The sequence below is a fragment of the Erpetoichthys calabaricus genome, chromosome 2 (assembly GCF_900747795.2).
Source record: "Erpetoichthys calabaricus chromosome 2, fErpCal1.3, whole genome shotgun sequence".
In the NCBI taxonomy this organism is placed as follows: domain Eukaryota; kingdom Metazoa; phylum Chordata; class Cladistia; order Polypteriformes; family Polypteridae; genus Erpetoichthys; species Erpetoichthys calabaricus.
Genome location: NC_041395.2, coordinates 116,057,226 through 116,073,806, shown reverse-complemented (window position 1 = coordinate 116,073,806; position 16,581 = coordinate 116,057,226).

The following is a 16,581-nucleotide window of genomic DNA, read 5'->3' as shown; positions in this document are numbered from 1 at the left end:
TGTATGTCTATAATGTGTGTGAATTATTAAATTAATACGGCAAGAAAGCATCACTTGACCAGAGGATACCTTGATGAGCAGATTCATCATTGTTTATGTTGTGGCAGCACTGTGGATATTATTGCTGCCTTTGCATCAAGTAAGTTTGGTTCTAATCATGTAACTATGTTGTGTGTTTGTTGTTTGAAGGTTTTTCACATGTTATAAAGCCAATATCACATCACATAAGTCCTAGATGGAGAGGATTCAAATCAATCTGGACAACGGCAACTGCTGATCTCTTCTCCTGAGGATGTCTGATTACTGAAGACTTGAAATTGCAAAGTATGTCAGATTAGATGACTGTGAGATGACTTTCGGGCACAGTTTCACATTTCCAAAGTATCATGAGCTTGCCCATTATTGTGACAGCCAATAACATTCTGCCTGATTGAGCTGGTGCCTGAACAAAGGGTTTATAGCATAGCAAGTTCAGCCACCATCATCAGCCCTTTTCTTTCATTTTTTCATTCAGTCGTGGTACATGAAACGCAAGATATCAGACAGACAAGGCTTCCTTCAGTTTGCAAGATCTAAAACACATGCGTTCCTTATTCCCCATCATTGAATTGTCCTATTGTTGTTCCAGCTGAGTCCTCATTGTTTGTCAGCTCTCATGCGCAAAGAGCCTGTCTGTATGATTATATAAGTGATGTCTGCAACTGAAAATTGTTACGTTAACACACCTCAAAGATGTTCTTCTTAAGTTGATTGGTGATGCTAAGTTGGCTGTGTTTGGGGATGTGTGAATGGGTCCTGCAGTGAAATGGCACCAGTTGGTTTATCCTTTTTATCCAGTCTTGCCAGGGTAGGCTTCTTGCCCTGCCACACTAATTTGAATTTGTGGGCCTTGAAAATATATGAGGCTGTTTTTTACACTTAGACCATTAAAATGTATACTTCCCCGATGTCACATTCGAATCACAATAGTATAAAACAGTTCTTTCCATAAATCTATAAATGAAGCACCAGTGAAATGTCAGTTCAGTGGAGTGGGTGACTTATAGGTCATTGCCCTGTCCACTAGGGGACAACACTCTCAGCTGACCCAGCCTAAAGGTCTCTTAAAATCTTAAGCACCATCTACACTAGCAAGTTTTCATTTTAAACAACAGACATTTAACTATACACATTTTCATCCTTCGTTCACACTACCCTGGCATTTTCAATGCACAAAAATAAATACTATCGAAAATATGCTCCAGAGCCAGAGACCTTTAAAAACAATGAAACAACATGTCAGTGTGGACAAGTAAAAAACAAATAATGTTGAAAATTTAAACTCCCTCACGCTTACGGTATTGCTCTGGTTGGATCCTGCTTAATCCCTGATTGGTCACCCTTCATGTAAGAACACCACACTTTAACACAGAAGGCATAGAAGAGTTGCTGGTGTTTGTTGTGTTGCTTACCTGTAACTATCAAAATTGCTTGTTGTGTGATTTTTAGAAATCACGATCAAGTGACTAGTCACGCTGCTTAATAGAGTAGCCAGTTGTATATGTACTCAAACTGAACAAGCATCTTCCAATTGACATGCCACAACATGGTTGCTCAGACTACACTTGTGCAATGTACACAATGTAAAAACTCAGTTTTTAAATGAAAACATAGTAGTCTGGATATAGCCTTAAACAAGGTATACAGGTTGTGAGGCCTTCAAATAGTTCACAAAAGGCTTCAACTGGCCAGGTCAAGCTGCCTTTAACAGCCTGGAATAGGCCTCACTCCACTGGTTTTCGTCCAGGCTCCGGTTGTTTGTCTCAGGTTTTGCATGGCCAAAAGGGAATTTTAGCTTAAAAAAAATAGTCTTTAAAGTCTCAAAATGTATATAAAAAACTCTGACAAGAGAAAGGCGGACCATAAACCCTTGGCTTGTAAAGAAAAGGGAAAACAGGAATTTTTATAAATCAAGGATTTATTAGAAAAGTTGCAGCATTCAGAAAAAAGGTTCTGCAGAGTAAAAATGAACCACAAGGAGCTGCCTAAAGAGCCAGTCTAAAACAAACAAGACCCGATACATGATCCAGGAGAATAAACCACGTACAAAGCCGAAAAAATATGAACAAAACCATTAAATCCACAAAAAGAACATAAACCTCACTCAACTCCACTATAAAGGAATTTTTCCCAACTCCTGAGCCTTTCACCTTCATTTTTAGCCTGAGAGAGGCCTCGGAAGTGGTGACATCAGGGTGGTCCCCTCTTTTGGGGTTCAATCCATGAAGAACATGGAACATAAGTAAATTGAAGGAGACAGTATACAATAATTAACATAATATAAAATACATAAAACATGACACATAATCACTCAAAAACACGTACAGAAATAACAGACATAAATCTGTAACATAATAAGATTCTCCTCAGAAATAGAGTGGAAAACAAATAAGGCAGTAGTGTGTTTTACTCAGCTGCCACAGTAAAGCCACATATTGGTACCAAATGCCTGTTTAATTGGTAAAAATCAAAATTAGAACAAAAATTAATTTTCTAGATGATCATACAATCATAATATGCTTGTGTCATTGGTGTTATATTAAATAGCAAGTTTTTCCCCATGGCTCCGCCCTCATACTGGTGAAACAGGACAAACTTTAAAAATCAATAAAAATATAATAATTTGTATTGAGAAGAATTTAAATTGATAGTTTTCATATCCAAGGGCCTCTTGATATATACAGTATTTTTGGTTTTGCAATCAGGGGCAAGAATGTAGCTGTGATCTCTGACCAAGTGAAGGTAGGTACGCGCCAACATGAAACGTTGGCACTGTATCTGATCGTGTCCAGCTCTAGAGAGTGTCCCCCGCGTGGGGAGAAGAGCACGTGGCTGTGATATCTTTGACAATGACCAGGTACTCTCTAAAACACACATACCTGTGATGTCTCTCTCAAAAATGTCAAACGTTACTCTTTAATAATCTCTAGATGATAATGTCTGCTGAACAAACAAAAAGGATCGCTAGCTAAGCGGAGGCAAGATACGCTCCAACATGTGGTGAGGGGTAGAGCTACTCGAATGGAGGCTGGCGCATGAGTGAGAATGGCCCCGTCCGGCTCCCTACTCCTAAGGTTCTGCCTCGCCCTCCCCTCGACCAGCAGCCTGTCTCTCGGATTCGCGCAAATAAATCAGTTCTGTAACCGATCTATAATACTTTGCGCGATGAAAGAAATCGCAAAATTAACCATAATCTTCAAGCAAATTCTAGACATACAGACAGACAGACAAACAGACAGACATTGGATTTTATATATATAGAGATGAGTAAGCTTTTATAAGTGGGGAGATATTATAAATCAATCCATCCATTCATCAATCCATCCATCCATTGTGGTATAACGAGTTCGCAGCTTAGAAAGAGTGGCTGTATTTTAATAAATAAATAATTGGATGCGCTTGTGCTGAGGAGTGAAGAAGGTGTGAGCAATTGTCTGCTAAGGCGTCTTGTCTCCGGGTTGGTGTGAGGCGGTCAGCCACCCTTGTGTTGCCTTGCCAACATGTGCGGACGGTCTGATTATCTCATTATCAGCCTGGAGCAGCAATCAGGCGATCGCACCTGCAACCACTACCCAGCATATAAAAGGGGAGCGCACGTTCAAGAAGGGGGAAAGAATCAAAAGGAAAGGAGAACAGAGGAAAAAATGAAGGAGATTAAGAAATGGATAGAGAATGCAGGAATGAGTGAGTGCACTGGTGCTGGGGTGAGTGAGTGAGCTGGATAAAGAGAGAGAGAGACAGAGAAGGAAGGCAGCCTGGATGAGAGCTCCTGGGATTGAGCGTATGGCCAGCGTTCAGGGTTGGTGAAGTGGGTCACTTTGGCTGCGTGATTTCCTGGAGAAGGACTGCCAGTGGTAGTAGTGACTCGCCGCGAGGCAGCGGGAATCGAAGGTTCAGATGGGGACCCTCTCTGGAGCCATGGTCCAGGGAGGACCTGAGCCTGAGTCCAGATCGGGAGCCCTGCTGTGGAGCCATGGACCAGTTGGAACCCGGAATTGTACTGGACTGTTGACTTCACTTGCTGGTAGGACGTCTCTTCTGTTGTGAGGTCCCAGGATAAACAGAGGAGGTGTCGGTTTAAGAAGAGGAACCGGGCATTTAAAACAAAGACAGTATCCTGCCAGTTGTTTTAACCTTGTTTTTATTTATTTGAACATTTTAACCTCCACATCTCACCTGTTTTTATGGATTATTTATTTATTATGGACTTTGCACTACATTTTCTGGACACTTGTTTTGTTTTGTTTATTTTTTTAATACAAGCACTGAGCATTTTGCACATTCCCCTTGCTTTGTGTGGTGTCCTCATTTGCCGGCTCAACCCTTAGAAATGTTATCGGCGGTGGCACGTTGAAGAAGCTCAAGTAGGATCTGGTAGCATGGTGTCGGCCCACACTGTCACATCCATCCATTTCTAAACTGCTCGTGCTCTTCAGTATTGTGAGGTCCAATAACATTAGACACAAGACAGGAAGTAACTTTGGACTGAGCACCAGCCTATCATCAAAAACACTTATTGTATACAGCATTAACTCACAGGTGCTGTATCAGTGCATGCTCCCAACCTCTAACCAACTCACACTGGGCCAGTCACCATTTACCTTCATAGGCACCTTTATTTTGTTGTGGGGTGCACCTGCTTTATTTGTATTGACAGTGTGACCAACAGGGTGTACCTCAGTGCCCTGACACCAGCCACAACCCGAGCACAGACAGTTCCAGGTTCAATTACGCAGTGATTTATTGACAAGAGTACCTTTTCAGACTTTATTCCAGCAGGTTCTGATCAAATACCACACCAATATCTTCTCTCTCCTTCCCACCGTCATCCTCAAGTGTCATCTCACTTCCTCCCAATTGTGGCTCTCTGATGCAATGAGACTGTTCACTTTTATCTTGAATCCAGGTAATGCTTCCGGGATTGTGACATTAACCTCAGAAGCACTTCTGGGTCTCACAGAAGCTGTAAGCTCCATATCCATAGTGCCTTCTGGCGATACCCAAGGACCTCTGCAGGTTCTTCTTCCCAGATTCCAGCTCCCAGGCAACCCAGCAGGTATTCAACTTGGGAGCCAGTTTGAGGAACATTGCTGCTTGTTTTTATGGACATTTGGAGGTACGACATTTCCACCAGTCCTTTCAGGATCTTCCTCAACTCCTGCAGGGATGCCAGACCATCTTCTTTGGTACTTACAACAGTTATTAAACAGGTAAGCTAAATGAGTTATTCAAGGTGTAGAATATGGCCGGCCTTTAATCCTGGCCAATACCCCCAAGCCGCCAGGTGGAGCCCTGCCTGCAACACAGAGGTGCCCCGAGTTCCAGCAGGGCATCATGGACAGTGGAGTTTTTCATCACAGCCCTGCTGGATACCATGGGAACCTCCAGGGGACGCTGCAGGAAGGCCCAGAGACTTTTGTTTCACCTATAACCCAGAAGTGCGTCTTAGTCACGGCGACAGAGCGAATGACACACTTCCGGGTTGAAGAAAAGGAGCTTTTATCTGACCCGGAAGTGTTCACGGTCAGATGGACAGAGAGAGAGAAACGCTTCCGGGTCACGGACTATATAAAGGACTATGAGAGACCAGAGCGTTGAGCTGAGTTGGGAGGCAGGGTGGCTAAGCGTCTGGGAGTGGAGGATTGAGTATTGTTTATTGTAGTGATTATTGATTTATTGAGTATTGTGGAGAGGAGGGTGCTTTGTGCACTTATTTATAATAATAAATATTATTATTGGAATTTTATCTGGTGTCTGACGTCTGGTCTGAGGGTTCAAGGGGTCGACAGAGCCTCTAATTGTCACAAAGGTTAAGTAGTTAAGTTGAAACATGAGGCAGAATGGTCAGCATAACAATTTTTAATCCAGTGCCTGACCAATGTGGTGCATATTCACTAAATGAGGTTGCATTATCCCTTGAAAAGATGACAACTCCTCCACATTTATTTGACCAGGGGTCTTAAATTCAATTAGTGAATGGCCTCAGCATTAGAGAATAATGCTGTTCTCCTAGATCAGCCTTCTGTTTTGTCCATTGCTAATTTCAATATGTTGCTTTAAAACAGAGCTGTTAAATACAATTCCTTGAGGGTTACACAGTCTGTAGGATTTTATTCCAGTCTTGCGTTTTTGCCAGCTCTTTTGTTTAACTGCTCGCTTAATTAGGCCACTAATATCCCAACTTCTCCATATCAGTGTGTGCAGAAATAGTCACTGGCTTCTCCTCATATAGATAACAAAACCACAAGATAACAGAAAGAGTCTTTAGAGGTAGCCAGCTTGTCAAATATAGGGATGCATTGCTTGCTTCATGGAAACAGCTTAAAAAGAATGAACTGAAGTGAAATGATGAACTACCCCTGCTTAGTAAGAACACCAAAGACACAATGCAAATCTGACAGCTTGACTGTAACTTGTCATGATGATTTTGTTTTTCACTATCTTAAAGTCTAAATTCTAAATCCAGAAAGTAGAAGTTAAACAAAGAATTCCAGTTTGAAAATAGACATCTCCTAATATGAATGGCTTGCTAAGGAAGAAAATAACACCAGCCGCTCTGGCTGTCCATAGTAATTCCTTAGTGTTTAGCGCTGCTGCCTCTCATTTCCAGGAGTCTGAGCTTGAATGTCAGTCTAAGTATTTTCTGTGTTCAGTCTGCACTTTCTCTCAGTATCCTTGTGAGATCTTTACTGGGTACTCATGCTTTCCTGACACAATTATGGAGCTCTAAAGTTGCCTAATGTTCATGAGCCTGCCCTGCAATGATTCTTGACTTGCCAAGGATGCTGTTATGGTAGTCTCAAGTCTACCATGAGATTAACTGACTAAACCCATTAAGAAAATAAATGGTCATCCCTGTGAAAGATGAATGCCACCACACTGTTGATTACTACTTTATTCCCATTTATGCCAGGACATTGTACAGGAAAAAATGTAATAACTAAAAATTAATAACTAAATGAGAGCTTGAATTTTTTGGAAGGCTCAATATGTATTTATATATCAATTCACTAAATGTATGCCTGAGGAAGGAAAATGATTAAACTAACATGCTATTGATCATTCCATTCACTGGTGTGTTTTCTAAATTCTCTTATAAATACTTGGTTTAGTGACTGCTTTGTGATAAGGCTCATATTGTACAGTTAATGGCTTAAGTAAATCCTGCACATCTTTAACTACTTATTTGGATGGTGGCATCCTATGCCAGTATACATTAATAATCTAACAAAGAGCAGCAAAGTGGTTTTCCACTCGACCTTCTAAGATGATAATGTATAAAACTATAAACCACTCCAGGAAGACCACAGAGTTTAGTGGGTGTAGACCTGCATTTGGTTTTATTGGCCTTTGTCCAGGCTGAGGTGCCATATCATTCAGGAATGTAGACATCAACCAACATAACCTGGTCGTCCATGTAGTAAAGCTGAAAATGTGCAGTGAAGCCAGGGTGAGCTTCTTAAAGAGTATACATTTAAAACAAAAGTGCTTGTGTTGGTATGTAATCTAAAATTGTGTTTTGATCCCCCTACAGACAGAACAGCTCAAGTCAGGTCACCATTTTTTACATTTCAAAATAGCACTTGTAGTAGAGTGACAAAAGTAAAGTGGGGTAAATTAGAGAAGGGAGTCGGGAAGGCCAATCGTTCCATGGGGCATCTTTCACCTGCATCACCTGTAAACACTGAGGGTCACTGGAAAAGCACGTGGAGAAGAAAAAAAAGAAGCATGCTAATGCATCAACCTGTCAATCTGTTTAGGTGTGGGGGTCAGTGAGGCAGTATGCGCTGAAAGAAGTGAAAGACGAGAGAGTCACAACAACAGGAGCAAAGAACACAAGATGAAGCGATAACTTATTCTCCATCGACAAGCACACTTACTCATTGCCTCCAAACCCAAAGGGAGGGTGTTGAGATTAATGAATCTTTTCGTGGCTCAAACTGCGACGCTGCTAAGTCTGTTGACATTTGTTTGTTTTTCTTTTCACTACACACTAAATATTATTTAAGCATAATCCTAAAAATATATCTTTTCTTTTCTCCTTTTTGTTGTTATGTAGTTTGCAACTTCATTTGCACTATCCATCTATCAATTACCAAATTCACATAATTGCAATTTAAGATTGCCAGCGGTACAAGGTCCATGATGGGGCATGACTTCATGTTGTTATGATGGCAGATTTTTTTTTTTGGTCCTTGAGATTTTGACTATTCTTCTGCTCAGCACTTTGGACAGTTATTTTCTTGGTTTATTGAATTAATTCCTTTAATTTTTGGGGCTTTTAACTCATGACAATCAGGAGTTGGGTGTTGGACAAACGTTCACTGATAGGGGGAGTGCCAGCTACAGTTTTTAGGTAAGCAAAGTGAGTGAGATGGTTACCAAGGTGACCATCTCTACAGATTGTTAGGGTCTCAACTATTGAGGATGGTCTACCAGAGAGTATGTATAGGTTTTTCTTCTTCTCTCCCCTTACTCCTGAAATCCATTTATTCAATTTATTAAAAGAAAAGTCAAATATACAGACAATAACACGTATGGCTATGGCCATTTGATTTGATCCTGGGAGGTGACAACCAGTGGCACCATATCTTTCTGCTGGATCTTTTTTATTTAATTCACTGCTATGACAGGTGTACCCAAAAAGCAAGATATGGGTGTTTTTTTCAGTTTGTATGCAAATAATTCTTTGCATTATTCTCGTGTGGTAGTAAGATACAGTATTTATTGAGCATATTGTAATTGTACATGAGGTGCTAAAGTTAATGTGAAATGTTTTCTCACAGTGACTGAGTAGTTAGAAAATTAAATGTACTTTTAGAAGTAAGTTTAAGTTTAGATGCAATAAAATGACTCACCCAATATTTCTAGCCATAAAATAACATGTCATTTTCTAACCTGCTTAATCCAGACTAAGGTTGCAAGGGGACGCTGGAGTCTATCCCAGCTAGCAGAGGGTGCAAGTTAGAAGCAATCCCTAGACAGGCTGTTAGTCCATCACAGGTCATACACATACTACACGCTGACACCAGGGCCAATTTAGCATCGCCAATTCATCTAACTGTATGCCTTTGGACAGTGGGTGGAAACTAGAAAACCCGAAAGGAAACCCATGCAGACATGGGGATAACATGCAAACTCCACGCAGGTAGGACATTGGATGTGAATCCTATTGTCCTTACTGTGAGGCAGCAGCACTATCAGTGCGCCACTGTGACGCCCATAACATAACATAACATAAAGTACCACTCCTAAAAATGTTTAATCCAATTCAGATAGCCAATCCTTGCAGAATCCTGTGAAATCACATTATCCACATTTGCATGTGACTCTTACCACAGTAGAGACATCTGAGGAAGTAGGTGGCCCATTTCAGATGCTGAACTCAGGCATCAGCTCTATTTTTTGGGGACATATCTATAAACTAACCCACCCATTAATTGTACCTGGTTTTTCATGCTTAGAATGATAGAGAGGCAGCAGCTATCAAGCAGTCACAGGTACAATGCACAAACACGACCTATTAAGAGCAGCAGGCCATCACATAGTTCATTTCACACCAACTTACTCATACTAGTCTTTTTAGCTAAACAATATGGGTTGAGAAAAGCAAAGAGAAAATGGGGAGGCCATATATGCCTCACATAGAAGGAGGTGACAGCTAGGAAAATAATTGGAGTCCACGTTCTGTGGTGCTAACTGCTATGCTCTCTTATAAATAATTGATAAACAAAGAACAAACTAGCAAAAATCAAGCAAAAACACACAATTAAGTTATTAATTAGCTCATAGATCAAATGTTGCAAGTTTGTGAGTTGCCTTAAGTCCATATCCTGACTACATTGGACACAAGGCAAGACTCCTCCATGAGCAACGTGCCAGTCCATTGAACACAAAAAAAAGAAATTCTAAAAAAACTTAGCGGGCTCATCATCGTTGCCATTACTTTTTGTTTGGAATAGTATTCCCAAATGTAATGTTTTCCCTCTGTATTTTAAATAAGTTCAACCCATTTTTCAACTGAATCAATGATGTCAAGAAGTAACATTAATAATAAAATATTCAAAATCTTTCTTTCTCCTTTTACGCTGGTTTTCACTCTTGGAAATCCCATTTCTTTTAATCGGCAGGCTGCACTGTTTTAAATATTTCAAGTCACTGTATCCAATTGTAGATTAGGGAGATGAGGCTTTAAGCTGCACAAATAAAAAAAAATAAAGAAATAATTCTTACAAAGCAAGTGAAGCGGTGGCTTTGAAGTGGATCTCCTGCGTGTGTAGAATAGCTCCCCTCAATGATATTTTGAGCGACTTCATTTTGAGAATGGCTTCGTTGCTCAGAGCCCCCCGATCTGCATATTGGAGGCAGCTTTTCCACGTGTTAGTCACGGAATTAGTTTCTGTCGAGGTGTGTTACAATATGGGGCTTTCTTACTTTCTGCTGATTCTGAGAAAATGAAGCTCGTCTCTGTCAAAGGCAGAACTTTGCATTTTTCTTGAGAGAATTGCTTATTTAGCAAGCAGGCACTCATTTGCAGTCAACTGGGCTGGGGAGCTAGGCAGATGAGAATAAAGGAAAGAAGAAAAGGTGGGAAATGAACTTGGGCATTGCAATGAACCCGTCTTCTCAGATAATTTATTTATGTATTTTAATGGATATTTGACTTAAGTGGGCCAACGTGCTGGCACAGTAATTAGTGGGTGGCACCAAGGGTCTAGCTATAATTCCTGGCCTGACCATTGCCTGTATGAAGCCATACCCAGGTCTTGTGTCCCAAAAGTAAGGGGAACCCTCATGAATAATATACCAGATGCTGAACTCAGGTACAGTAGTAGACATTTAGGGCCCTCAATTAAAGGTCCATTCTGGGGAAATGTTGCTGTTCCAAAGGTCTTTCAGGGTCCTTGTGAACTCTGAGCCCCCTGAACTATACAGAGCTTTCCTTTTATTGTAATGGTACCAGATGAACCAACAAAACTTCTTGATTCACCCCTCCACCTTTGTATGCCTCACCGCCTTATTATCTGCAGTTCACTTTTCCTGCTCATGGAATTTAATTGAAGAACCAAAATAGTGCAATTCATGATGAATCCTAAAATAGTGAAATAAATGGATTCTCTGATATTGTCTTGAGTTACTTTCAGCACCGCCCTGTTCAACAGGCTTAAGCAATTAATGTTTCAAAATATTAAGCTAAAAAAAGTAAAACTATGGAGCAGGTGTGGCCATCATATTCAAGTGATCTGACCAGAGGTTGGGGTGAGGATGTCTTGTCAGTTTCAGGGTTCTGTGGACTTGGGATGAATTCCTGTCTATTTGCCTGTTTGGGTTTCTATAAGTAGTCCAAGGATTCCTTCCAAACCCAAAGACACACAGGGTATGAGTCTCATCCGTGAATGGTTAATACCTTGTGCACAAATAAGCCCTAACCTCCATGACCCTGTAATGGAATAAGTGGAATTGGTCAATGAACAAATATTCAGTTATTTATGCATTTTCACAATGATTGCAGTTGAGATGACTCTTATGACCACACAAATCTATACCCTTACAGTATGGTTACTCTAGCCATTTTTGTTAGTCCTGCCAGTTTAGTGTACCACAAAGAGATGTATGTATTCATATATCTTCCTCTTGGTCAATGAACAACCATATTGCTAAGAAAGTTTATCAGTTTTGCTGTTATGCAAAAGATCAAGTTTGTGGTTGTCATCATCAACGCCACGGCATCTCTCAAACAATAAAGCCCCTCCAAACAATAAATTTTTATCTATCTATCTGAAAACATCAGGTATTTGAGTTTCCATTCAAAACAACTAGGAATATGCAGTTCACGCAGGTCTTTAAAATCATAAATTTCTGACATTTTCTTGGAACAGATTTATGAACAAAAAACTTAAGTAGGGCTGTCCCTTAAAAGCTGATAGTTATCATGCATATTCAGTCTTGAGATCAATATGGAATCTGAGCTACTGAGATTTTAGGCCAAAAAGAGCAGTCACATTGAAGCAGAGGTTTCAAACACTAAGGACCCAAGAGAGACAAACTTTCTCAAATGGTAAAGCTAATCTCAAAGTGGATGATGATTGCTTGGTCAAAGCCCAAACTCATTTTTCAATTTCAAAATGATTTTTTGAATGAAACTTTTATTTTATGCAAAGTTTAGACACCACTTACTTATTGACTTAATGATGAGAGCTGTCTGCCATAATGTCACAAGCTGTGCAGCACATAACTCACATGCAAAAGAGGGTTATTCAACATACTTTTTTTGCCAATAGATCAATACAATATTAAAATGTATTTTCACTTCTAAAAGATGCAAGATCTTCTATTTTGTCATTAAAGTTTTGCTGATTGGTAAGCTATTATCTAGCTGAACTGAAGTAATATTTGCCAACATGAATTAAAATTTAGCATGCTGGAAGAGAAATAGATTAAGTTATCTAGAAATGCAGCCATACAGCTGTAAATCATAAAATGTGTATTGTGAATAAAAGGTTAACTTAATATTAAAGCTACTCATTGAATTATTGGAATTTACTTTGCCACATAATATCACGTTGTGTTCTGTGAAAACAGCAGACTGGAAATAGTCTGTTATCTCATTTTGTTTGAATTTGCATGCAAGATATTCAAGACATAAAATATATGTGTATATATCAAGGTATGGGTACATAGAAGATATCTGTCGTTTGGTGGTGAAGGGATTATAGGTTTATGGGGTCATTAATGTCACATGTACAGAATAAGGTAAAATTAGTAAGGTAAAATATGTACTTGCACATGCTAATCAACACGTTGCCACTCTCAAGATTCCATGATTAGAGAGTACAACAGCCTTAACTCAAAACTTCTACCTTTCTTATCTCAAAAATCTCAGAATAAAAACATCATTAAAGAACAACAATATTTATTTATATAGCATATTTTCATACAAATGATGTAGCTCAAAGTGCTTTACAGGATGAAGAAAGAGAAAAAAGACAAAATATAAAAAATAAAATTAGGCAATACTAATTAACATAGAATAAAAGTAAGGTCAGATGACCAGGGAGGACAGAAAAAAAGAAAAAAACTCCAGACGGCTGGAGAATAAAAAACAAAATCTGCAGGGGTTCCGAGGCCACAAGACCACCCAGCCCCCTCTAGGCATTCTACCTAACATAAATGACCTCAATCAGTCCTCCTGGTTTTCAGGCTTCACATGGAAGGAGTGAATACCAAAATAGTTTGAAATAGCAGAATAGCAGAGAAACTTAAAGGGTTGGTGGGGGAAACAAAGTAAAATTTAAATTTAGGTAAGACTGAAAATTAAGAGTTTTGAGTAAAAGTAATGTTCAATTTCATTATTGTTTTTAGTGAAAGAAAAGCGATAAAAAGCAGATACCTAACAGCATCATTTTTGCTATGTTTGCTTGCACTTCTTCCAGGTCCTCAGGTTTCCTCCCATTCTACTTGTTATTTTTTAGTTATTAGTGCATGCACATGCATGTATGCGAGTGAGTTTGACTAATGTAGGGACATCCCTTGCAGAGTTGGTTCTGAATAATGCTGGGGTGGGCCCTGACTCCGTTTTACCTTCTAATGTAATAAGGGGATTTGGAACGTGGAGAGAACTGATTTAATCAACCAGTTAGATTGAAACTGTAGGTTTTTATTGATATTTAACCTATATTTAAAAGATACAATTTTTCAAAAGTTTACAAATGAATCCACAGTGGCATCTAGAGGGGTTCGAATCTTGTGAGTAGTCCTCTTTCTCTGTGGTTCCTGTCAGGCTTTGTGCTCCCCAAGTGACAACCTTAACTCTGGCAATCCAATACAAACCAAGAGGCCCTTTATAACGTGACCTTAAGCATCCATGGAACCCTGTAAATTTTGCATTTATTTTTTTGTACACTGCCTACCTTATTCTTCAATCTTTCATTTGCTTTCATTTAGATCATGCATTTTTTACATTTTTTTTCTTCTTAGTCTGTCATGCATCATGAATCACCCTGATGTGTGCATAGGCACATATTGAACAGAAACAAAAAAGGAGAAGATGTTAAAAGATGTCAAAAAGTAAAGAAAACATTGCCAAAGATTCCAAAACGCTCATTTTCCCTAACTAATATTAAGCATTAAACATAAGCTTGTTTTTATTTTTTTGCCCCATACTTGGACCCTTAATAATGCCATGTTTTGTATGGTTTGGATACAAGGACACGTGATCAGCAACTGTACTTGATATTAATAAAATGCATGATGTCCACATGGAAAATTAAGAAAGTGAGTTTAAACTCAACCTTATTTTTGTCCATTTTTTTCTGATTTGATTTAGCTGGCTATAATTGCATAATCCTTCACTCAATATTCATGTTCTACCCTTCAAAATAAAGGTCAGAAATTTCTCTTTTAGAATTTTTACAACTGGAGAATTAGTTATGTTGTACACAAGTGTTACAGAAAAACACATCCAGAAACATATTCATGAAAAGTCCATTTTAAATGTTATTCTTATTTCCATAGGTAGTGGAATAAGCTTCAATACACTGTAAAAGTGCCAGGAACATCTAGAAAAACTTTAAATAAAATATCTATAAGTAATATGTCACTACAGTAGTACAAAAACAGAATTCTTTTTCTTTGCTTTTACTGTTTTCATGTACTGTAAGTATCCTTAGCATACATACAGTATCTATTATTGAGAGCCCATGGCCTATGTGTCATTTAGAAGGGCATATCTTACTGGCAGAATGTATATAGTCAGTACATCTTGCCTGAAGAAGGGACCTGAGTTGCCTCGAAAGCTTGCATATTGTAATCTTTTTAGTTAGCCAATAAAAGGGGTCATTTTGCTTGACTTCTCACTATAGTCAGTAAATAAATTATACACTGTATCCAAATTACAACACCAATAGTTGTGAGATTCAGAAGTGTCTTTACAACAAAAAAGTAAGTAAAAAACCTGAAATATAGAAAGCAGAGAAAGTAGAATGTGGTGTCATTAGAAAATTGAAAAATCCCTCTCATTTAATAGATAATAGTCTGTCCATTAAATTAAACACAATTGAAACAGGACTTTCAAGAAAGGCATAGGGGTGGGTTTTAAAGGCAGGCATTGCTCTGATGCAGCAATCTGGCCATTTTTGAGGAAAGGAGGAAAAACATTGCAACGTGGTTTTTGGATATGTAATAGTGCATTTTAACAGCAAAACACAATATTTTAATGACAACAATGAGGAAATTAATGATTTTTGCAGTTTTTTTAAAAACTGGTTTGTCCAAAACAATTGGGATAAGTTTAATGGGTTAAAATGAATAACTGATAAAAAATTAATAAATCTTAACATAATCAATAAGCAAATACATCAAATTCCAATAAATCACAACATAGCATGATATATCCTTCATTAACATCAGGTCAGGTCAGGCTGGGGAGCATGCACTGGTACAGCACGTTGCCACACCCACTACATGGCAAAACAGATCAGGATCCTGGTTGGCAACCCCCCAGGAAGACATATAGTCCAATCTCACCCTCCAGAAATGACCGTCTATCTGCCACAGTTGGGTGTTACGTGGATGTCCCCTTGACCTGGTCCAGCCACTCATGTCCCCAACAATAAGGATCCTATGAGCAGGATCACCCTTGGGGAATCATGACACATGGCCATAGTGCCGTAACTGACGCTCCCTCACAATGCAGATAATGTGCCTCATTCGGGACTCCATGAGCAACCGTTTATTGGACACAAAGTCAAACCAACGGTACCCAAATATTCTCTGAAGAGACACAGTACCAAAGGAGTCCAGTCTTCGTCTCATATAGCAAAACAGGAAGCACCAGGACTCTAAAGACTTGGACATTCATCCTTTTGCATAGATATCGGGAGTGCACAACTCCCCTTTTCCAGCGACCTCATGACTCCCAATGCTCTTCCAATCCATCTACTGACTTCACAGGTAGAGTCACCAGAGACATGAATGTCACTGCTGAGGTAAGTGAATCTCTCATTAACATCCACTGAAGTGTAACAAATACAGTACCCATGTTAGGTTTATCTTCATGTACTTACCTATTTCTAAGTTGCTTGAATAAAAGCAGCTGATCAATAAATGAATGTCAAATGTCTTTTCATTTACCACCATTGGGTTCTCTTATAAGGCTTAGTCCACACTAACATGCATAAATTTAAAAATGCTGTTTTCATTTTAAGTGGTTCTCATCCTAATTTTCTAAACACATAAACCTTTCCTATTGTGCATGTGTGGTTTATAAGCCAAGAGCAGTGTTTGTTTACAGAGCAGGAGCCAACTCTACCATGTAGGTGAACTTAACGGTCACCCAGGGCATCAAACATATGTGGGGAGTGTGGCATTTTTCAAACCATCACAGACCCTGAACTGTAAGCGCTCAGACTACACACACACCTCCGCTACCGTATAAAATTTTCTAATATCTTGATGTTTTGAAAACCGAAAGGGATCCACCCCACCTAACTCCTTGATTTAATGTTAGTGTATCACAGCACTTGAAAATCTTAGGAAAACCAA